Source organism: Puntigrus tetrazona, chromosome 7, assembly GCF_018831695.1.
Source record: "Puntigrus tetrazona isolate hp1 chromosome 7, ASM1883169v1, whole genome shotgun sequence".
In the NCBI taxonomy this organism is placed as follows: Eukaryota; Metazoa; Chordata; class Actinopteri; order Cypriniformes; family Cyprinidae; genus Puntigrus; species Puntigrus tetrazona.
This window is the reverse complement of record NC_056705.1, coordinates 13,948,140-13,970,990: the sequence shown is the minus strand read 5'-3', so window position 1 is coordinate 13,970,990 and position 22,851 is coordinate 13,948,140. Positions and strand designations below refer to the sequence as shown.

General features: G+C 40.2%; 2 long non-coding RNA genes and 2 pseudogenes across 2 annotated transcripts; 3 read left to right on the top strand and 1 right to left on the bottom strand.

Annotated features, from left to right (window-relative positions):
• Positions 1-8,219: 8,219 nt before the first annotated feature.
• On the bottom strand, positions 8,220-8,650 carry LOC122348081. The gene is made up of 2 exons (XR_006251266.1): positions 8,361-8,650; positions 8,220-8,265 (listed from the first exon to the last, which is right to left on the bottom strand). It is a non-coding gene; the product is annotated as an uncharacterized LOC122348081 (long non-coding RNA).
• Positions 8,651-11,054: 2,404 nt separating this feature from the next.
• Positions 11,055-11,797, top strand: LOC122348115. The gene is made up of 3 exons (XR_006251271.1): positions 11,055-11,195; positions 11,384-11,563; positions 11,746-11,797. It is a non-coding gene; the product is annotated as an uncharacterized LOC122348115 (long non-coding RNA).
• A 42-nt stretch (positions 11,798-11,839) lies between these two features.
• Positions 11,840-13,358, top strand: LOC122347907 (annotated as a pseudogene).
• Positions 13,359-16,101: 2,743 nt separating this feature from the next.
• On the top strand, positions 16,102-22,807 carry LOC122348146 (annotated as a pseudogene).
• The last annotated feature ends 44 nt before the right edge of the window (positions 22,808-22,851 follow it).

The following is a 22,851-nucleotide window of genomic DNA, read 5'->3' as shown; positions in this document are numbered from 1 at the left end:
GTGCTGCTGCCGATGAGATAGGGAGAGAAGAGGCAGGAGACCAAAGTTCTGGGGATGTCGCCTTCTTCACTTTTTCCGCCGAAAAGCTGGGAAATACAACCTGGCCAAGGCTGAGGAAGTCTGCCAGAAGGAGGCGGCATTGTATCGGAGACTTAATGATGGTAAAATCACAGACGATGATTGAAGTTTTGATTCAAGGAGATTCTTTAATTAGGGAATGTTTTGATGTTTTTGTGTACAATTGAAAAAAAAAAACTTGTTCACATACTTAAGATAGCACTGTCTAAATCGTCCATAATTGTTACTGAGCATTTTTTCCACTTCGTGATTAATATTCCATCTGTAGGTCAGACTTCTCTACAACAGGGATGTGTTGTTGTCGAGATCCATGATCATCAAGACCCTCCAGTCTCTGAAGTCCTCCCTGCTATAGAGAAACTGCTGGAGCCGGACGTCCCCCAACAACTGGATGTCAACATTCCAGCTAGTTTGAATGAAGAGGACAAAGTGGAAGAGCTGCTGGCCAAGGGTAAGTTTACTGACATTATAACCCCATTCTCACTTTCCCGGTGAAGGGATTTAGTAGGCCTCATTGCCAAGCCTGACAGTAAAAATCTTGATTCAGAAACACATTCATGTAATGTAATTAAAAGGTATACTGTAATTTGAGTGTGCAATATTTTATTCATATTACTCGTGTTCCCCTCTTTAGATCAGATTTGTCTGCAGGATAATTGCACTGAAGACAATGAAGTGGAGGAGCAAGACGACAGTCTGAATATTAAATATATGAATATTAGTAGAAATGATAGAATCGTATTTTTGCTAACTGCATTTGTTTGTCTTATAAATAGATCACGTATTCTGGCAATGCAATTTGGGCCCCAGCTGGGTAAAGGAGGCGGTGGCTGTGTGTATGCAGCGACTCGCTGCACGGATGGCCTTAAGGTTTGATTTTTTTCTTTTTTACCTATGAAACCTTCCATACTTGTTTGGTATTGGTGACTGGAATGATCTCTGTGCACCAGATAATTGACTGTTCTAGCTTTGTTTGAACAGGTGGCTGTGAAGATTGCCGAAAAGACTCAGATATGCCATATATCAGAATTGTGAATAGCTTGTGCTCTCTATAATGTTGCTTCTCAGTCGTTGTTTTCGGTTTCTAGCGTCTTATATCATGTGAAATCTAAGAAACCACCTTCAACTAAACATCATGCTTTCTTTTAGCCTGCCATCCCAGTCGCCTCCCCTGGAGATTGGCCTTACACTCTTGGCCAATGAGGACCCCAGCGTTCCATACATAATCAAACTCCTGGATTGGCAGGACAACCCGACTACTATGTCATGGTCTTGGAGCGACCCATGCCTAGCATGAGCCTGTTTAGTTTCGTGAAGGTCCGTCAAAGGCTCAGAGAGGGGCAAGCACAACATTTTATGTGGCAGGTCCTTCAGGCCGCTAACATTTGCTGCTGCGCGAGGTCTTCCATAGAGACATAAAACTGGAAAACCTCTGGTGAACCCAGACACATTGGAGGTTAAGTTGATCGACTTTGGATGCGGCGAGCTCTCATGAAGGACACTGACTATGTGACCTTCAGTGGTAAGTTTTACGATTTGCTAGCAGGTCGTTTAGCTCCCGAAACACACCTAGCTGTAGAAATGCATTAAATATCCAAACCCCTTTCTTCCAGGTACAGAAATATTCTGTCCACGGAGTTCAGTATCAACGGCAGCTACCATGCAAAGCGGCGACGGTTTTGGTCTTTAGGGATCCTGCTGTTCGTCATGGTGTGTGGTTATTATCCAGACGATGAAGACCTGCAAGAGATCAGCAAGAATCGTGGTCGAAACTGATCTGTCAAAGGTAAGATCTTCATCAAAGATGACCAAATATGAAAGTATGCTATTTAGAAACGTGATATAAAAAAGTGGAACATACAAGTTCATAATCATCTCTCAACTTTTTGACCAGAATGCTGCCAGATGATTTGTGATTGTCTGCAGCGGATCCCCAGCAGAGACTTCTTCTGGAGGATATGCAGCTCCATGACTGGTTTATGGTACCAAGATTAGAATTTGCTAAATGTTGTTTTCTTTTTCATATTTGCTCCAAATGTCATGTATTAAGATAAATAACACTGATTTATGTTTTTGTTTCAGGTCGTGGAGTAAGAAAACTCCCTGCCCGTCTAGAAGTGCCTGGCACCTTGAAGTGGCATCATTTATATTTAGAATTTGTGTTAGATAAATATGTGTTAAGACAATTGTTTTAAAATATTATCCGAGATAAAGTATGATATAGTAACAGTTACATAAGTATAATATATTCTAAAAAAAAAAATCTGAAAAAAAAAAAAAATGTACAGAAGTATAAGAATAGAGCAAGTAGATATAAGTATGATATTATAATCGTTTTATTTCGATGTTAAGTATTAAGATATTTGTAGTTGTATTAAGACATGTATTCAATGTGTTATATTACCAAATGCAAAAAAAATAAATAAAAATGAATAAAATCAAAAAGAAAATACATTTATTCAGCACTACAGTCATCCATGACACAAACAATCAGTGTAGAATGTACAGAAATATTCAGAAATGTCAAAATGACATAACTCATGTACACTTCACACAAAAACACATCCCATGTTAGCTTGACAGAATTTTGGATTGGAGTTGAATTGAATCAAAACTGTGTATGCCATGTCGGTTGACAACACATACATTGTACACACATTACGACATTAGCCACTTCCACAAATTCAGTACAACTGACTTGATTATAAAGCTGAAAATGTATGTATTCCTTTGTGATGCCAACTATATATTTATTTTGAAATGCTCAAAGAGTTTTATATATTTATATTGGTAATTCAGGTGATTCCAAGGTTTTCTTTCCGTATATGAAATCCTGCTTAAGGTCACAGTTAAATCACCAGTGCTGCATCTTTGGAACAGGAGCCAAACATGATTAAATGTAGGCATAATAAAAATGACAAAAATTGAATAGAAACACAGAAAACATCACATCAAAATTTCATGTAGTTGCTGCTCAGTAGTGACATTACCACGATTAACAGAAGCACCACGTCCCAGCCATAAATGAGCACAGTTTTTACAGCTTGACTACATCCAAAGTTTTTTCCCCATTAATAGACCTGTGTCACGGTGTGTTTCAAGGAAGGAGCACTCGGCGAGAATGTGACATTAACAGTTTTAATCTTCTACAAACAAACTGAATATAACGAGATCGGACAAACTGAACTGAAATAAACAGGAACTATATACACGTGACGTCCTTACCTGTCCATCATAACACATAACGCTTGATGATTTACAGTGTGGGGGGGAAGGAAACCAAAACAATACTCACGCTGGCAAGTGACAAACATCAGAACGAATACAATACGCAAGGATAAGCGAAGCAAGTGGCGAAATCACGAACAGCAACAAAATGGGGGCTCTATCGCAACATCCCAGTGAAAGATCAAGTTACATACTTAGAATTCTAATTAATGAAGATAAAATAACAGGAAGTAAATTCAATTGACACTTTAATAGCGAAAACTCAAAAGAAGTTTAACTCATGGTTGCAAAGAGCCTCATCAATAAGAGATTTTGGTGTTAAAACAACTCTTTAAGAGTTAAATTCAACACTGGACCCGAGTGTATTTGGTCCCACTCAGATTTGGTGATAAAATGACCCTTAAAAGTGTCCGATTTTCAGAGTAAAATTAACTGCGATTGGAGTAAAAAATTAACACTGCTCAACACTTAGTAGTGTTACTGCAATTTAACACTACAAGATATCCCATTCATTAAGTAGTTAAAAAATTAACTACAGTGCACTTTAACCAGAGAGTGAAATATTGACAAAGTCAGCGCTTACATCGTTTTCTTAATAGAAAAAAAAAAAGAAAAGAAAACTGCTTCATTAACTAAACATTTATTAAAACACTGTCAGGCTTCAACACATACATGACATCTTAAAAAACATCACATCTGCATAAAATGATAATAGGGCACTATATGCAGTACAGAATCTGTTGTGCCATATTTCACCTGAAAAGAACAGCTCATTAACATTCACTACTTTTAAAACTCTGTCTGGATGCAGTCTGACTGTAAATGCATGGAAATGGTTCTCAAAACAGAGGGTTTCCATCAGTATTCCACATAACAGTACATTGTCATCTTTCACAGCAATAGTCTTGATCTTACAAAACACAGCATCTCCAAGTTTCACCTTAACCAGCATAGTCTGTAAAATGTGAGAGAGTATTACACAGATTAAAGTGTGAAATGTTAAGTATTCTGTGAAATTCTGTTGCAATAGGTTGCATGGTCACCTCTGTTTTTCTAATCAGAATTGGTCATACAAGGTAACCAATTTACAATTTAAATTACAAGGTAATTTAGCTTATTTTCTAATATAGCATATAAACCCATAAACCCACCAATAAAAAATAATCGGCATTTCCCAAATAAACCAACAAAACTACATACACCAACTGCATCAAAATACAACACATTCAGTCACACAAAATATTCAAATTGTGTTTCATTACATTACTTAAAGAGCTTACCTGTCGGTTTGGCGCGATGAGAAAACTCAGTTCAGATCTTCGCAGGGAAGGAAGGAACATTAAAAGGGTTGATAGCATGTTAAACAACTTGGTTTGGAAAAATAAAACACATTATGTTAGGAAATCAGTATTAATGAATCCAGCAAAACAGGGTAAGTGGGACTTTACTACATTAAACAACAAAATGTTTCTCAAAGGTCCCTCTTCACTCTGGAATATTATCCCGACTATATTTTCTCTAAAGTTGGTGGCCTGAATTTTCTACTGCTTTGCAATTGTAATGTTTCAAAGATCCCTATCAAACTTTCTCATTTTCATAAACGGATGTTCTTGCCCCTCATATACAAGCGTTTTCTCACACCGATATTATTTATGGAATCTGAATATTTTGCACAGTAAATTTGAAATCCGGAAATCAACACCAATAGTGTTCATTTCAACACTTTCAAAGTGTACATATGGGAACCACCCACAAAGTGTTAACTCAACACTTTTAAAAGTGTTGCTTCTTACAACACCAACACAGTGTTACAATGAACACCGAGAGAGTAAAATATTAACAGCAATGAAAATAACAACACTGTTGTAGAGTTGAGTGCAGCTTTGTAGCAAACACTGGGAGTGTCAAAATTCTACACTCTTCCGTGTTGGACTAACACTATGGAAAAATGGAAACTACGGTCTCCTCAACCTTATCGGAGTCATAGATTACACCATCCTGGTGCTGATAGTACACCTTTTTAGTAACAAAATGAAACACTAAAGGATGTTGCCTTTTTTTTTTCCTCTTGTTAATGGTCTCTATCCATTACACTATCAGAAAATAATACATTTACTGAAATAAACATCACTATTTAACTCCCTTTAAAACTTTATTCCACCACAAACATTAAGCCATCAAGTCAGTGCCTTAAATATAACGGTCCAAAACTATGTACAATAGACTGTCGTTGCCATAGGACATTTGTAAATCAAATGGCTTGTAGAAATACAACTCTTCAGTTTTTTGAGTACAAGACTGTTCTCTTGTGCAACAACATTGAAGGCATGGAGATGTTTGACAAACTCTGATTCCATACATGATGCCAACAAATACATTCCTCATTCAAAATCATAACTGGCGCTGAAAACAAAATGGACCTTGGAAGAGTTCATCAATTGCGGCTAGTGAAGATGCCTGACAAGGGATGACCTTTTTATCCACCACAATGAAGAACTTGCTGATGATTTCTTTGCTGCTCCCTGAGGCAAGAATGTATGGCTGACGATTCTCTTCCATCTCAAGGTGTTCCTGTATACTCCGGCATGCCTGAATGAGGTGGGAAAAAAAAAAAGATCAATAACGACATAACTACAGCAATATTTATCATCATAAATATATATATAAATAAATTGAACATAGTAAAGAACAGGAGACAATCCGGGAAGAAAAGTATATGCAGGCTATTAATTTAAGTTTAGCTTGAGATCATTTATCAATTGATCCATTTCAGAGTTTACCTGATCAATTTGAAGTATACTGTATATAGCCCTCGTCACCAAGTGTCACCAGTGCAGTTACCAACTTTGTGAAATACCACAAGATCAGAATCAGAATCACTTTATTGCCAAGTACGTCCACTGACCTGTTTTTGCTCTGTAGGCAAACTGCAGGGGTCAGTAAGGTCCTGTAAAGTCCTTCAGATAACCCAAAACCAGTTTTCCAAATGATTTCATGACCACAGACGTCAGAGCCACGGGTCTGAAATCATTAAGTCCATTAATTTTGGGTTTCTTTGGGATGGGGATGATGGTGGAGCGTTTGAAGCATGAAGGTACTACACACAGCTCCAATGATCTGTTGAAGATCTGAGTGAAGATGGGGGCCAGTTGGTCAGCACAGGTTTTCAGACAGGCTGGAGTCACACCGTCTGGGCCTGGTGCCTGCCTTCTTTTGCTCTTCCTGAAGACCTGGCACACGTCATCTTAGCTGAGTTGAAGGGCAGGTGTGGGGAGAGGAGATTACAGGAGGTGAGAATGGTTCCTTTTCAAACCTGCAGTAGAACTTCGTTCAGGTCGTCTGCCAGTTGTTGATTTGCCACAGTGCTGGGGGATGGTGCCTTGTAATTGGTGATGTCTTTCAGACCTCTCCACACAGAAGCGGTGTCACTAGAGGAGAACTGAGTGCGAAGCTTTTCCAAATAATTCCTCTTCGCCGCTCTGATCTCCTTCTCTAGTGTGTACTTGGCCTGCTTATACAAGGCTCTGTCCCCAATCCACATGAGCATCTTCTTTGGCTTGACGGAGCTGACTGAGTTGAGCAGTGAACCATGGTTTGTCATTGTTGTATGTTAAATAAGTCCTGGTAGGAATGCATACAGTATGTCCTCACAGAAACTGATATATGATGTTACCGTTTCTGTGAGCTCGTCCAGATCTGTGGCAGCAGCTTCAAAGACAGTCCAATCAGTGAGAGAAAGCAGGTTTGTAAATCCCACTCTGCTTTGTTAGTCCATCTTTTTACAGTCCCAAGTACAGGTTTAGCTGGTTGGACAGGTAACGTGCTGTCTGAATTTTGGCAGTTCGCGTGAGAGGTTGGCTTTTAAAGTCCCGAGAAGGATTCAAACAGAGTCCGGGTGTTGTTGCCCAGTCTCTGTGATCAGATCGACGAGTTTTTGTAAAGCCAGGCTCACGTGCGCTTGCGGAGGGATGTAAACACACACCAGAATAAACGAGCAAAACTCCCGCGGCGAGTAGAAAGGCTTGCAGTTAATGAAGAGCGCTTCTACATCGGCGCAGCACATCTTCTTTAACACAGTTACATCTGTACACTACCTTTCCTTGATGTAAAAGCACGTTCCGTCGCCGCGCGATTTCCCCGTTAATTCTGCGACGCGATCCGCTCTAAACAGCTGAAAGCCCGGCAGACTTAATGCGTTGTCTGGAATCGCAGCGTTTAGCCAGGTTTCCGTGAAACACAGAGCAGCAGAGTTCTATTCAAATCCCTATTAGTCTGGGTAAGCAGAAGAAGTTTGTCCATTTTGTTGGGTAGAGAGCGGAGGTTCGCCAGGTGAAAGCTGGGCAACGGCGTTCGGAGTCCGCGTTGTCTGAGTTTCACAAGCGCGACGGCCCGTTTCCCCCGTCTGCGCGGCTGAACTACGATGTTCAACAAAACGTCGGAATAATCAAAAACCGGTGAAATGTTTTGTGGAGTGGTCTGCCGAATGTTCAGCAGTTCCTCCCTGGTAAAAACGATGGGGTTTGATAAACAAAAAACAGGAAAAACTAACAAAAACAATACGAGCACTTGAGAGCTAAGCACTGAGGCTGCCATTCGCGGCGCCATCTTGGTCAACAGCCTGAGAGATACTGATCTTTTGGGTTTTCTTTCTTCCTGAAGCCTGGGGTCATAAAAGATGCAGGAGTAGAAGGAAGGAAGGAAGGAAGATATGTCACTGTCCCATTCTGAAAAACACAGAACACATGTTAAATGTTTACAATACAACAAGTCTGGTATATTTTAACTGCAAAGCCTTACTAAAAAGTAAAGTTACTTCTGTACAACTCTACCTGGAGAATCCTGGGCTTCACTGCCTTCTCTGTTCAGATTGGAAGATGATTGCTTTGAAAGCTGTTGGCCACCTTTCCAAAGTCTGGAAGCAGTTTCAGACCCAAAGAGGAGCGTGAAGTCTTGAAGAATCTACAGCAGAAGAAAACATGTCAAGAAATGACCACAGAACATTCAATATATAGCATATTGTTTCGCTTTAAATATGTAAAGAAGAAAGTTCATACCAATCCTTTAGTATCCAGAAATCAAGGAAAAACTGAAAGAACAGTGGTGGACCTCTCTGGATCATGGACAAGGCGCTGTCTGTATTCAAGCGTTGCCCTCATCTTCTGCATGATGACCTCACTTTCACTTGTATGATTCATCAAAGAGATGGCCTCTAGACTTTGGTCATTATCCAGCTGATCTTCATAGTAGCACAGCTGTCTGTCAAGCAGAGGGCCTCCCTTTTCCTGTTTTTGGATCATCCTTATCTGCAGGTTTTGTCCCCCTTTGTACGGTCTTGAGGCGCCACGACAAGAATCCAGTGTTTTTGGCCATCATAAAAATGTCCCTGACAAAATGAAATTCAGAAAAAAAATTCAAAACTTACCCTCCCTTGAAAATGACAACATCTTAGTAAAACATTAAAAAAAAAAAAAAAAAAAAAAAAAAAAAAAAAAAAGAACAATAATAGTGCAAGTTCTGATCACAGATAATGACTTACATATCCACTCCTCCTTGAGGATCTCCGAGTGACAGAAACAAGGTGATAATTCCCAAACCATACTTCTGTTTTGTAAGTCGAAAGAAAGTAATTTGCTTAGAACTGAAACAGAAAAACAAACTGAAATTTACTTCAGGATACAGAGCCTAAAATATTAGTCTACAAACAATTACTAGAGACCTAAAATATTAATCTACAAATAATTACTACAATTACACAGCCATGGTGGAATTATTTTTACAATAATTCTATTTATTATATTTTTTTATTATTTTTAAAATTGGGCTGCACGCGGACGTAGCGTGCAAGCCTGCAAACCCTTCCTTCCATGAAGAACGTTACATAACGGGGACAGCCTTTTATTAACATAATTTGTGCTTAAAGGCCTAGTCTCACAGAAGCACGGTGAAGGGAATCCAAGCGGAATCTTCGAATTAAAATTGTATTTTTTTTTTTTTTTAGTCTGATGATAATCAATTTCAGTGGTAGAATTAGCCGAGGATGTGCATCGGAAATAATATTCCTGAACAGCTTATGACTAACGTTACAGTAAATTAAAAGCAATAGCCATATGCGAGGCGCCACGAAACACAGAATCGAATCATAATAAAGGTTTTACATAATTTAACTTGTACAGTGGAATGATATGGTAAGTCACAAAAATCACGTTAGGGCTCGCTGGCTGTGTAATGATAGTTAATCATTAATAAAGTTATTTTTGATCGAACAAGATAAGCCTACGGTTAAAAATGATAAATACTTGAATTAACTTGTATGATTTCTCTCATTAATATGTATTAAGAAGTTAAAATATCAGACTTACCACCACACTTCGCACAGAGGTAAAATGGCGTCTGTCCGCATGTGGTCCGGTTCAATCAAGACGTTTTGTACGTAAACTGGGGTGTGGCTTAGTTAACTCTAAAGGAGAGTTAACGCTTGAAACGACGCAAAATAACTTTCTCTTTTAAGTTGGACACCTCTTTAACTCACAAGGCAGACTTTATAACTATTCCGATTTCTTACGGAAATATAATATTCCTGTGTCTGCCAATGAATATGCTGTAGTTTTCAATGCCATTCCTTCTGGTGTATCCTTTCTGTTGCTATAGGTACCACGTCCCCCTGGCCATGCGCTAACTCTCTGTCTTTAACTGACACGATGATCGGGAAAGTGTGCTTCTCTGTAGACCAACAAAAATATAACTAGAAAATCTGAGCTCTCTTCCAGAAAGAGATAGCAACAATCCCTTATGTAATTCCATACTGGAAAATTAAAGTGGAGAATACACCTTGGGAGAAAGTATGCACTCTGCCTCATAAATATCTGCTTACCAATAAAATAAAGGAAATAACATTTAAGCTGATTCACAAATGTTACCCTACTTAGATCTTTCTTAAGAAATATAAGTCCGATATTGAAGTGAAGCGCAGTTTTGTGATTCATCTGAAGAAGACTTCATTCGTTTGTTTTGGCTGTGCACCTACACAGAAACATTTTCATCACATTTTTTAGCATTCATCCAATCTTATTTTGTGAGTGACTTTTATTTTTGTTTAAGAGATGCTTTCTTTGGAACATATGACTACTCAAAAGAAAATACAGGAAATATTAGAGAATTCATTTGTAGTTTCTGTTAGCTAAATTTCATATTCATAAACAAAAGTTTACTGGCTCTAAACCTCAGTTAAAATTTATTTGGACAAATATATGGAAACTATAATCTGTGTATAAAACTGTATTCATCCTTTGTGTCTTAAGATGTACACTCATTTGTTTTATGTTTTTTTTTTTTTTTTTTTGTTAACCCAGGCAAATCTGAATGTATATTCTTTTGTTAGTAGTGGTATTATTTTATTATTATATAATATTTATTATTATTATATAATATTATATATTTATTATTTAAAAAAAAGAAAAAATCAGCGCGTGACTTCAGTGACGTCACCGAACTTTAGAACGTGTCGCCCTACTATTTAAAGGATTCGAATTTTAGAACTCATTTTGTTGGTTGAAGTTTTAGTGTAGTGTTTCGCTGAGTGGAAAAAAACAACCTGTTGTAATGGGACTGTTTTCAAAACTAAAGAAAGCGTTTAAAGGGGCGTGCACACGAACCCGACCCCTGTGTGCTGCTCAAATACTCCCCCGTCAGGCCGGAACGCCATCCTCATCCTCACGATGAGACGCCTGGTGCTGCTGCCGATGAGATAGGGAGAGAAGAGGCAGGGAGACCAAAGTTCTGGGGATGTCGCCTTCTTCACTTTTTCCGCCGAAAAGCTGGGAAATACAACCTGGCCAAGGCTGAGGAAGTCTGCCAGAAGGAGGCGGCATTGTATCGGAGACTTAATGATGGTAAAATCACAGACGATGATTGAAGTTTTGATTCAAGGGAGATTCTTTAATTAGGGAATGTTTTGATGTTTTTGTGTACAATTGAAAAAAAAAATCACTTGTTCACATACTTAAGATAGCACTGTCTAAATCGTCCATAATTGTTACTGAGCATTTTTTCCACTTCGTGATTAATATTCCATCTGTAGGTCAGACTTCTCTACAACAGGGATGTGTTGTTGTCGAGATCCATGATCATCAAGACCCTCCAGTCTCTGAAGTCCTCCCTGCTATAGAGAAACTGCTGGAGCCGGACGTCCCCCAACAACTGGATGTCAACATTCCAGCTAGTTTGAATGAAGAGGACAAAGTGGAAGAGCTGGCCAAGGGTAAGTTTACTGACATTATAACCCCATTCTCACTTTCCCGGTGAAGGATTTAGTAGGCCTCATTGCCAAGCCTGACAGTAAAAATCTTGATTCAGAAACACATTCATGTAATGTAATTAAAAGGTATACTGTAATTTGAGTGTGCAATATTTTATTCATATTACTCGTGTTCCCCTCTTTAGATCAGATTTGTCTGCAGGATAATTGCACTGAAGACAATGAAGTGGAGGAGCAAGGCGACAGTACTGAATATTAAATATATGAATATTAGTAGAAATGATAGAATGCGTATTTTTGCTAACTGCATTTGTTTGTCTTATAAATAGATCACGTATTCTGGCAATACAATTTGGGCCCCAGCTGGGTAAAGGAGGCGGTGGCTGTGTGTATGCAGCGACTCGCTGCACGGATGGCCTTAAGGTTTGATTTTTTTTTTTTTTACCTATGAAACCTTCCATACTTGTTTGGTATTGGTGACTGGAATGATCTCTGTGCACCAGATAATTGGCTGTTCTAGCTTTGTTTGAACAGGTGGCTGTGAAGATTGCCGAAAAGACTCCAGATATGCCATATATCAGAATTGTGAATAGCTTGTGCTCTCTATAATGTTGCTTCTCAGTCGTTGTTTTCGGTTTCTAGCGTCTTATATCATGTGAAATCTAAGAAACCACCTTCAACTAAACATCATGCTTTCTTTTAGCCTGGCCATCCCAGTCGCCTCCCCTTGGAGATTGGCCTTACACTCTTGGCCAATGAGGACCCCAGCGTTCCATACATAATCAAACTCCTGGATTGGCAGGACAACCCGACTACTATGTCATGGTCTTGGAGCGACCCATGCCTAGCATGAGCCTGTTTAGTTTCGTGAAGGTCCGTCAAAGGCTCAGAGAGGGGCAAGCACAACATTTTATGTGGCAGGTCCTTCAGGCCGCTAACATTTGCTGCGAGCGCGGGTCTTCCATAGAGACATAAAACTGGAAAACCTCCTGGTGAACCCAGACACATTGGAGGTTAAGTTGATCGACTTTGGATGCGGCGAGCTCATGAAGGACACTGACTATGTGACCTTCAGTGGTAAGTTTTACGATTTGCTAGCAGGTCGTTTAGCTCCCGGAAACACACCTAGCTGTAGAAATGCATTAAATATCCAAACCCCTTTCTTCCAGGTACAGAAATATTCTGTCCACCGGAGTTCAGTATCAACGGCAGCTACCATGCAAAGCCGGCGACGGTTTGGTCTTTAGGGATCCTGCTGTTCGTCATGGTGTGTGGTTATTATCCAGACGACGAAGACCTGCAAGAGATCAGCAAGAATACGTGGTCGAAACTGATCTGTCAAAGGTAAGATCTTCATCAAAGATGACCAAATATGAAAGTATGCTATTTAGAAACGTGATATAAAAAAGTGGAACATACAAGTTCATAATCATCTCTCAACTTTTTGACCAGAATGCTGCCAGATGATTTGTGATTGTCTGCAGCCGGATCCCCAGCAGAGACTTCTTCTGGAGGATATGCAGCTCCATGACTGGTTTATGGTACCAAGATTAGAATTTGCTAAATGTTGTTTTCTTTTTCATATTTGCTCCAAATGTCATGTATTAAGATAAATAACACTGATTTATGTTTTTGTTTCAGGTCGTGGAGTAAGAAAACTCCCTGCCCGTCTAGAAGTGCCTGGCACCTTGAAGTGGCATCATTTATATTTAGAATTTGTGTTAGATAAATATGTGTTAAGACAATTGTTTTAAAATATTATCCGAGATAAAGTATGATATAGTAACAGTTACATAAGTATAATATATTCTAAAAAAAAAAAAATAAAAAAAAAAAAAAAATGTACAGAAGTATAAGAATAGAGCAAGTAGATATAAGTATGATATTATAATCGTTTTATTTCGATGTTAAGTATTAAGATATTTGTAGTTGTATTAAGACATGTATTCAATGTGTTATATTACCAAATGCAAAAAAATAAATAAAAATGAATAAAATCAAAAGAAAATACATTTATTCAGCACTACAGTCATCCATGACACAAACAATCAGTGTAGAATGTACAGAAATATTCAGAAATGTCAAAATGACATAACTCATGTACACTTCACACAAAAACACATCCCATGTTAGCTTGACAGAATTTTGGATTGGAGTTGAATTGAATCAAAACTGTGTATGCCATGTCGGTTGACAACACATACATTGTACACACATTACGACATTAGCCACTTCCACAAATTTCAGTACAACTGACTTGATTATAAAGCTGAAAATGTATGTATTCCTTTGTGATGCCAACTATATATTTATTTTGAAATGCTCAAAGAGTTTTATATATTTATATTGGTAATTCAGGTGATTCCAAAGGTTTTCTTTCCGTATATGAAATCCCTGCTTAAGGTCACAGTTAAATCACCAGTGCTGCATCTTTGGAACAGGAGCCAAACATGATTAAATGTAGGCATAATAAAAATGACAAAAATTGAATAGAAACACAGAAAACATCACATCAAAATTTCATGTAGTTGCTGCTCAGTAGTGACATTACCACGATTAACAGAAGCACCACGTCCCAGCCATAAATGAGCACAGTTTTTACAGCTTGACTACATCCAAAGTTTTTTTCCCCCATTAATAGACCTGTGTCACGGTGTGTTTCAAGGAAGGAGCACTCGACGAGAATGTGACATTAACAGTTTTAATCTTCTACAAACAAACTGAATATAACGAGATCGGACAAACTGAACTGAAATAAACAGGAACTATATACACGTGACGTCCTTACCTGTCCATCATAACACATAACGCTTGATGATTTACAGTGTGGGGGGGGAAGGGAACCAAAAAACAATACTCACGCTGGCAAGTGACAAACATCAGAACGAATACAATACGCAAGGATAGCGAAGCAAGTAGCGAGTACGAACAGCAACAAAATGGGGGGCTCTATACGCAACATCCCAGTGAAAGATCAAGTTACATACTTAGGAATTCTAATTAATGAAGATAAAATAACAGGAAGTAAATTCAATTGACACTTTAATAGCGAAAACTCAAAAGAAGTTTAACTCATGGTTGCAAAGAGCCTCATCAATAAGAGATTTTGGTGTTAAAACAACTCTTTAAGAGTTAAATTCAACACTGTCCAATTTTCAGAGTAAAATTAACTGAGATTGGAGTAAAAAATTAACACTGCTCAACACTTAGTAGTGTTACTGCAATTTAACGCTAAAAGATATCCCATTCATTAAGTAGTTAAAAATGAACTACAGTGCCAATATTTCACTCTACAGTATAATATTACTGTGACTATATATATATATATATATATATATATATATATATATATATATATATATATATATATATATATATATATATATATATATATATATATATATATATATATATATATATATATATATATATATATATATATATATATATATATATATATATATATATATATATATATGTATCTTAAATTATGGCCTAGTTTGTTATTGTAAATAAGCCTGCATGAACAAACACTCATGTATAAGATATGCCTTATGGTTAGCAGACAGATTGGCCTTATTTGAGATATGCAGGTCGGCTGCTTGTTTTTGATACATCTAATTAAAAATGGCTTTTCACTTCATCCCTCCTCCACGTGGTGTATGGGAACAGAGGCGGGGGTGAAAGGGGGGCATTGTGCGGAGCGGCAGTGGATCCTGGGGGTGAGGAGAGAGAAAGAGATGCCCACTCAACTGTGTCCAGGTCGCCATTGTTGGAAATTCCCTTCCTATTCAATGCATTTTAAATAGAGCTCCGAATATTCGGACGCACCGACAAAGTGAGCGAGCCGCAGGGGGTCTTTACTCCAGCAGCCCTTGCAGTTATAGTCTATAAGCTGCCTGACGTATTATCTCATCCCATCACCTTCCTCATCATCTCCCTCGAGTTATTTTTTGCTTCCACACAATTTGGAAATATATAACCTGTGCACAACTTTTTACACGCACGATATCCGCTAGGCTATACATGGCTTTCGACACTTTAGCTATTTTGTATTTTCTTACTGCATGGGTAACCTGATAGCAGTTACAGATTTTTTTTTTTTTTACCTTTTTGTGAATCCGATTATTTATAATGTCACCTATTTAGATTCCACATAAATCTTTGTAGACCTACCAGAACAAAAGGTCTCGTTCTCAAATGGGCGCACTAAATGAAGCGCAGTCATTAAGTTGTTTAAAACAGACAGATGTCAGAACCTCGAGGGGCATAAACTCCCTTTTAGCATACATCCCGAGTGCATGTTTAAATATAAAAGGCAGGACATTTCGAATTGACTCATATCGATACATAGCCTAACTCGGCTGTCTAAATTACTAGAGAGCTGCTATTAGCATTAAGAGAAACGCAAAGAGGAGAAAGAAAGAAAAAGAGACGGTGTTCCGCGCCATTGAAATGCAAATGTCAGAACAAGGAGAGATTGTATTTTTGTGTGAGTGTGTGTGTGTGTCTTTGGAGAGGAGGGGAGGGGGTCTGCAGAGTGGACAAGTTTGAGAAAGAGGGGACTTGTTGAGGAAAAACAGCCACACACGCACTCGCCAGTTCACACAGCAACAGCGGACGACGTTATGGTCCGCTTCAGGAGTCCACGCGAATTTTAAGTTTTGCTTTTTTATTTCATCGTAACCAACTCTTTTAAAAGAAGCCGATGTCGTCTTAACGCGTCCTGCAAGGTGGATTATTTACGAAAAGGGGAGGTCGGTATCTATCTATTCCCAAACCGGTTTTAGAATTTGCGTTGCAAAGTTGGTTGATGCCCGTGACTCTCACCGACTGCTCGTGAATCATGTCACGCCGGAAACAGAAACGGCCCCAGCAGCTCGTTAACGCGGACCCCGGGCACGCGCTTGATGCCGCAAGGTGAGGAAATCATTCCTTTGTTAATTATTTGTTACCCTGGACTAATTGGTAATGGTGCTTTATTTATTTATTTATTTATATATATATATTTAAGTTTTAAATTAAAAAGTTTTGCATAACTGATTATAAGTAGTCAACATTTGAAGTGGATCGAAAAAGTTAATCCAAGTTGTACTAAAACGTTTTGGTTTTAGCTTTAAGGACGACTGAAAGGTTTTGATACACTTTAAATGTTCACTAGTTTACCAAGAGCACCTGTTGCCCAAAAATATTTGATATAGCCTACTTTTTTCTTTGTGGCTTAAAATAACACCTGAAGAACAGGTTAAAATGCACTAGTGCGTTTGGCCCTCTACTCAGTGAGCCATTGTTTAAGAGCTGCAGCACACAGCTCACATTTCTGCCATGACCTGACTTTTAAAAACAGGTAGTTTGCTGACATTTCCCGCTCAAAATGTCTGGTAAATGTGTTATATAGAAAGAAGGCTCTTGAAGACATGGCCAGAGGGTTGGTCTAAAGGTGTTCAGCCGTATGGCCGGTCATTATGTTGACATGAATCACTCAGGGGCCATAACTGCGTTAGCTTTTCACTAATGTCAATCCTCCAAGAGACTTGCAGCATAGTCAGTTTGATTGCTGGGGGTCTTTTATGCATTTAGAGGAGTCTCCTATTCAGTGTGAATAAGGTGCAGGCAAGGGGGAGGGGACGAAGGGGGTGTTTGGGTAAAGATTAATCTCTTCTCACTCTATTCTCTCCTCTTCTCCCTTATTCTCTCTCTCATGTTTCCATGTGCTCCTCTTTTCTGCTCCCGCCGTGTTCCCCCCTTCCCACTCCCTTGCCTCTATTCACTTTGTACCTCTGCTCAGTTGGGGGTTCCACTGTTAGAATACAGAGAGCAGAAAGAATGCATCGTTGCATGCATGCATAGAAGAAAAAGTTAGCTAAGGAATCTAAAAATATGGCACCTTTGTCATTCGATTTCTATAGCACTTGGCAAGAACAGGTAGAAAGTTGGGAGGGGATTTTTTTTTTTTTAGTTTGAGGGTTTCTGGTGCATTTCAGCAGATTAGATTCCACAAGTATGTACAGTCATTTTGTGTATCTGTATGCCTGAGAATGGAAAAAGTTTGTCTGTCAGTCAACCCACTGTTTTCCCAACCCCCTTCTTCTAGTTCTTTTTCTGCGCTCAAGAATCTAAAAGAATTTGACCTTAGAGCTCATGAGGTTAGGTCATCTAGCCAATCAGAGAGCATGGACAGTGCCCAAAACCCTTTCTATGCCCTGACCTCTGACCCTGTGTGGGGTCAGGGGGGAAGGGTGAATAGAGAGATGAAAGATGTAGTTGATGGACAGAGGGTTGGGTTAAGAGGGGTTATGGGTTGTTGTGGTGATATCTTTTGTTCTCTAAAAAGCATTGCAATAGCTGCAAGGTGGTTAGTGAGTTGTGGCAAGAGTGAGGGCAGAAGATGTGAGTGTGGTATATGAAGGTTGTGATTTAAGGGTGAAAGATCATTATGAATGCGGAATGACAAGTGGTATTGAGTGTTTTAATGAAAGAAAACTGTTGACAAAGGAGCTGACCCAAATAGAAAAGCTTTCTCATAACACATTCATATAGAACTCAGTTACAACAATCAATATATAAACTGATATACAAAATAATGAAAAAATGCCATAACAATATTATGTTAATAATTGTCATTGTCTGATAATAAATGCTATATACTTATAAACTGATTCTTTATTTTCTTTTTTTTCTAGAGGACCAGCTTCCACTGAAATCTCCATCCACCTCTCTTGCCTCTGAAGCTACCTCGTCATCTTCGTCGTCCTCTCCTACATCCCTTCAGGACTGTCAGCCTCCTTTGGCCCCAAGACCATCTCCGGGAGGCCTTCATGCTCCCTCGCTCCCCAATGAGAGCTCATCTCCTCCCCACTGGCCAAATCACATTGCCTCATATTCTACATCTCTGCCTAATGCACACTCATCTCTCTCTCCGGACTTCCCACATCCTTCCCTGTCCTCTCAGACCCACTCTCCTCCCCCTAGCCAACAGAAATCCACTCATATTTCATCTCATCAGCCCCACTCCACTGTGACGTCCCCACCAATGGGTATTTCTGCAACCACCACTACCTCCTCTTCATCATCTTTATCTTCCACATCATCGCTGGGTGCCCCACCTCACCAAGGAAGTCCAAGTCCCATCCACCAAACTCCTTCATCACCTTCAGAGCTCCAGGTGCCTCCAACCCTTGCTGTACTGTTAGAGGAGCTAAGGGTGCTGCAGCAAAGACAGATTCACCAAATGCAGATTACAGAAGAGATCTGCAGGCAGGTACTGCGCCTTGGTGGTATGGTCAGTGCCCAAGATGCACCTCAGGGATCTGTGGAGGGTCAACAGAGTGATGCAAGCTCTAGGTCGCCACCTAATACTGGTGCCTCTTTAATTCCCCAAGCTCCTACATCCAAGCCCCACCAATCTAACACAAATGGAACCAGAGCGCCTTATTCCACCACTTCATCTTCAACATCTTCCTCATCCTTAGTCACCTCCTCAGCCTCTATGCACCCTCTCTCGCTAACACTAGGACTTCCACCTCGTTACCTCAATGAAAAGTCTCCCAACACCTCCATCAGTCATGGCAATGGTGTGAATTTCCCAACTCCTCCTTTGCCTACGGTCAGCCTCTCCCAGGACCAGCTATCTCTTAGTTCCACTGTTAGTACATCAAATGGATCATCAAGCTCATCTTCAGGCCGCCAGCAGCACATCTGCCGGTTCTGTGGGAAGGTTCTAAGCAGTGACTCGTCATTACAGATCCATCTGCGATCCCACACCGGTGAGCGACCGTACCAGTGTCCAGTCTGCCTTAGTCGTTTCACAACCCGCGGCAACCTCAAAGCCCACTTCCTCCGTCACCGTGAGCAAAATCCAGAGCTGTCGCTCTCTCTGTTGCCACCTGCTCTGTCTGAGCAGAGCCAATCAGGATCTGGCTCAGGGCCATCACAGAGGCGCAGAAAACGTCGAGCAGAGGATGAGGAGCCTTTTGGGGTTAAAGGTAGTGTGGGTGTGCCAGATAGTTTAGCTCTGGGTTTCCTGTCCGGGTCATCTCATCCATCTCCCTCCTCCCTTCCGCTGCCACCCAGTGTTGATCTGGCCCTGCTTTCCACCGCCCACTCTTTGCTACAGCTAAACCGTGCCTCAGCCGCAGCCGCAGCCTCTGTTTCCACTAGTGCGCAGTCGTCATCTTCATCCATCACCTCCTCTGCTATGACTGGCCAATTCAAAGGTGCAAAGCAGCAGAGGTTTGATGAGAATACACCGCCACATTCTTCCTTACATCCTGGTTCTCCATATTCCCAGCTGGCACATCTTCCGAAGATTCTCTTCCCAACAGGGCCCTCTGCCCACCATCCTAGCCTAGCCCTTCTTCGCCCTCCTCACCTCCCTTCACCACACCTCCCACTTACCTTCCCTTTCTCCTCATACCCCAAACCTCAAAACTCCTCTCCTCCCTCCTCCTCTCCGTCCTCATCCTCCGCCACCTCTGACACTTCCAAGCTGCAGAGACTGGCGCAGAAGTTGGAGAAGCAGCCCCTCCCAAAAAGCGTCAATGAAGGCCAGGCTCAGGCTAACGACATATCCACAACCTCCAGCGCTAATGCTATCTCAGCTTACAGGAGGGAGATGATGGCGGCCTTAGGGCTGAACCCGAATCCCAGCAGTGAGCTGGCCAGCCAAGAGCTCCAAGGGTCAACAGCCTCCTCTTTGGTGCCTAATCAGTGCGGTGTATGCCTCCGTGTCCTCAGCTGCCCGAGGGCATTACGTCTCCACCAGGCCACTCACTTAGGTGAACGTCCATTCCCCTGCAAACTCTGTGGCCGCTCCTTCTCCACAAAGGGAAGTCTAAGGGCTCATCTGGCCACACACAGAGCACGTCCAGCCAATGCACGTGGCCAGAATTCATGCCCGCTCTGTCAGCGCAAGTTCACCAATGCCGTGGTACTACAGCATCATATTCGGATGCATCTGGGGGGCCAGTTGCCTCCGGAAGGTAATGGGGACCTGCAGTCAGAGGAAGGCCGTGGTCAAATGGATGGGGTTTCTTTACCCAAAAACCTTCAATCTCTTCCTCTAAATATGAGCATGTCTTCCTCTGCCAGCTTACTGGAGTCTGGTGCTAGCCTTAAAGATACTGCATCAGGTGATGCAGATCAGCTCATGGAGTCAGATCAAGATCCCTATGACAACACCCCTGAGACTAGTCCAACCGTCACCCTGGAGAAGGAGGGCCCCTCAGGAGAAAACAGTCCACCTGACAATTCAGATGAGAACCATTATGGCACAGTCCATCATAGCAAATCTCAAGCTGTCAATGGCTCTGCAGAAGAGGATGAAGACACTCCCTTATCTCTCTGTACCCGGACCAACCCCCAGGACGCCTTATTTGATAAAAAATGGCAGAATGGTGCTTCACATCAAACAGTGATAAGCGGGCCAAAAGCTAGTTTAAACTCTGAAGCTCTCGATCTGTCACCTGCCCTCACTCCACCCTCTAGCCCAGGGTTGTCCACTGAGTCAAAATCAGACCAAAGCGAGCAGACAACACTTCATGTGAATGGAATAGACCATGTTCTTGAGCCCAATGATGGTAATACCCACCCAGCCACAGAGAATGCATCTTTGCACATTCCAGACAGAGCCGTAGAGCAGAAGGTGAAAGCTGAGGATGCAAAAGAGTCGACAGAAGAGGATCAAAAGAAGGATAGAGAAAAGACTGAAGTGACATCATCAGAGACTACTGTAGCCCCTTCACAACCACAGCGCTCAGAGAAACCTTACAGCTGCGTAGAGTGTGGAAAAGAGTATGCTAGCCGCAGTGGATTAAAGGTACAAAGATTAATATGCCATTTTGAAAAAGATGCTATGTTAGATATCTGTGAAATATTCATCATATTGTCTTGTTTATGTTAGAAACAAGGCTTATAACTTCTGTGTGTTTCAACAGGGGCATATGAAAATCCACAGCGGAAGTATGAATGTGGCCAGTACTGCATCCTCACAGTCCTCTGAGGGAAAAGTTGTGGAGCGTACAGATGAGTCAACCCATCGAAAACTGAGAGGAGAGGATGCTAAAAACATAGAGGAAAGTACAAATAAATTGTCCTTGGCTGAGCATCCGTTGTCTGCTACTGACGACAGGCCTGAAGACACTGCTTAAAAGAATGTGATTAGTTAGGTTTTAGCACTATTCTTGTTTACTGATTTCTATGACAACTTTTTTCAACTTTGTGGTTAGGAGTAGTTTTTAATTGTTTGATATTGTAGAATATTAGTACATCAGTCCATATGTAATAGTAGTGCCTTTTCATGAAGACAATTAAATCATATTGATAAAAAGACTTGGTTTTTTGACTTCAAATATCAGGATGCACAGAAATTGGATCTTGAAAATAGTATTTGTGTATAACAAATGACAAGCAAATGAATTGTGTGTCTAAGTGCAATTTCTGAAATCAATTTGGAACTTTAGCATAGACATAAAAATACACATAAGAAATGTATAATTTCGAGCAAAATGTAGGAAAAAAGGGACTGACCTGATGTGTGAGATGAGAGAGGAATATAGGGATCATACCAAAACTGATCAACTGATGTGCAGCTGAATGTAAATATCAATTTTGTTTTATGTACCTTGTTTTTATCTACTTTTATGCTGCTGTACTTTGTAGGAGTATCTCTAAATAGCTGCACTATATCTGTGACTGCTGAAACTCTTATTGACAAGGGAGGGTTGTAATGATGACGATAGGATTGAATTGCTGAGAGGGTCAGATTTACTTTCCGCACAATGCCTGTTCTTCAACTTTATTTAAAATCCCCACTGATTTGTATGTATTGTTTTTTTGTTGTTGTTTTTTTGAATGAATTACATTTTTTTTTCTATGAAAAACAGCAAATCATATTAGTTTTCTCAATGCTGCAGATGAAAAAAAGCAGCTCAAAATTGTTAAAGATTTAAGCTTTTGATATTTTTGTAAACTTGGGGGTTGAAGCAGCTTTGTTGGTCCTGTTAAACTCTAACAACTGTTGTAATTTTTTTGGATGTAATGTGGTCCTAACTTGTCAAAAAGAGAAATAAAGTCAGAATGAATGTCTCAAGATTTGTGTTTTTGTTGTTATTTAATGTATGTGCATTATTTAATGTATGTGCATTATTTTGCACTGAATACAAAACTGCCACCTGTTAAGCTATTTTCAACATCCGACGAGGCTTTTTGTTGTTTTTGTTGTTCCATAAGGCACTTTGTTCTTGTGCAATTGTCTTCATTCACCCCCCCACCCCCACCCCCCTTTTTTAAGT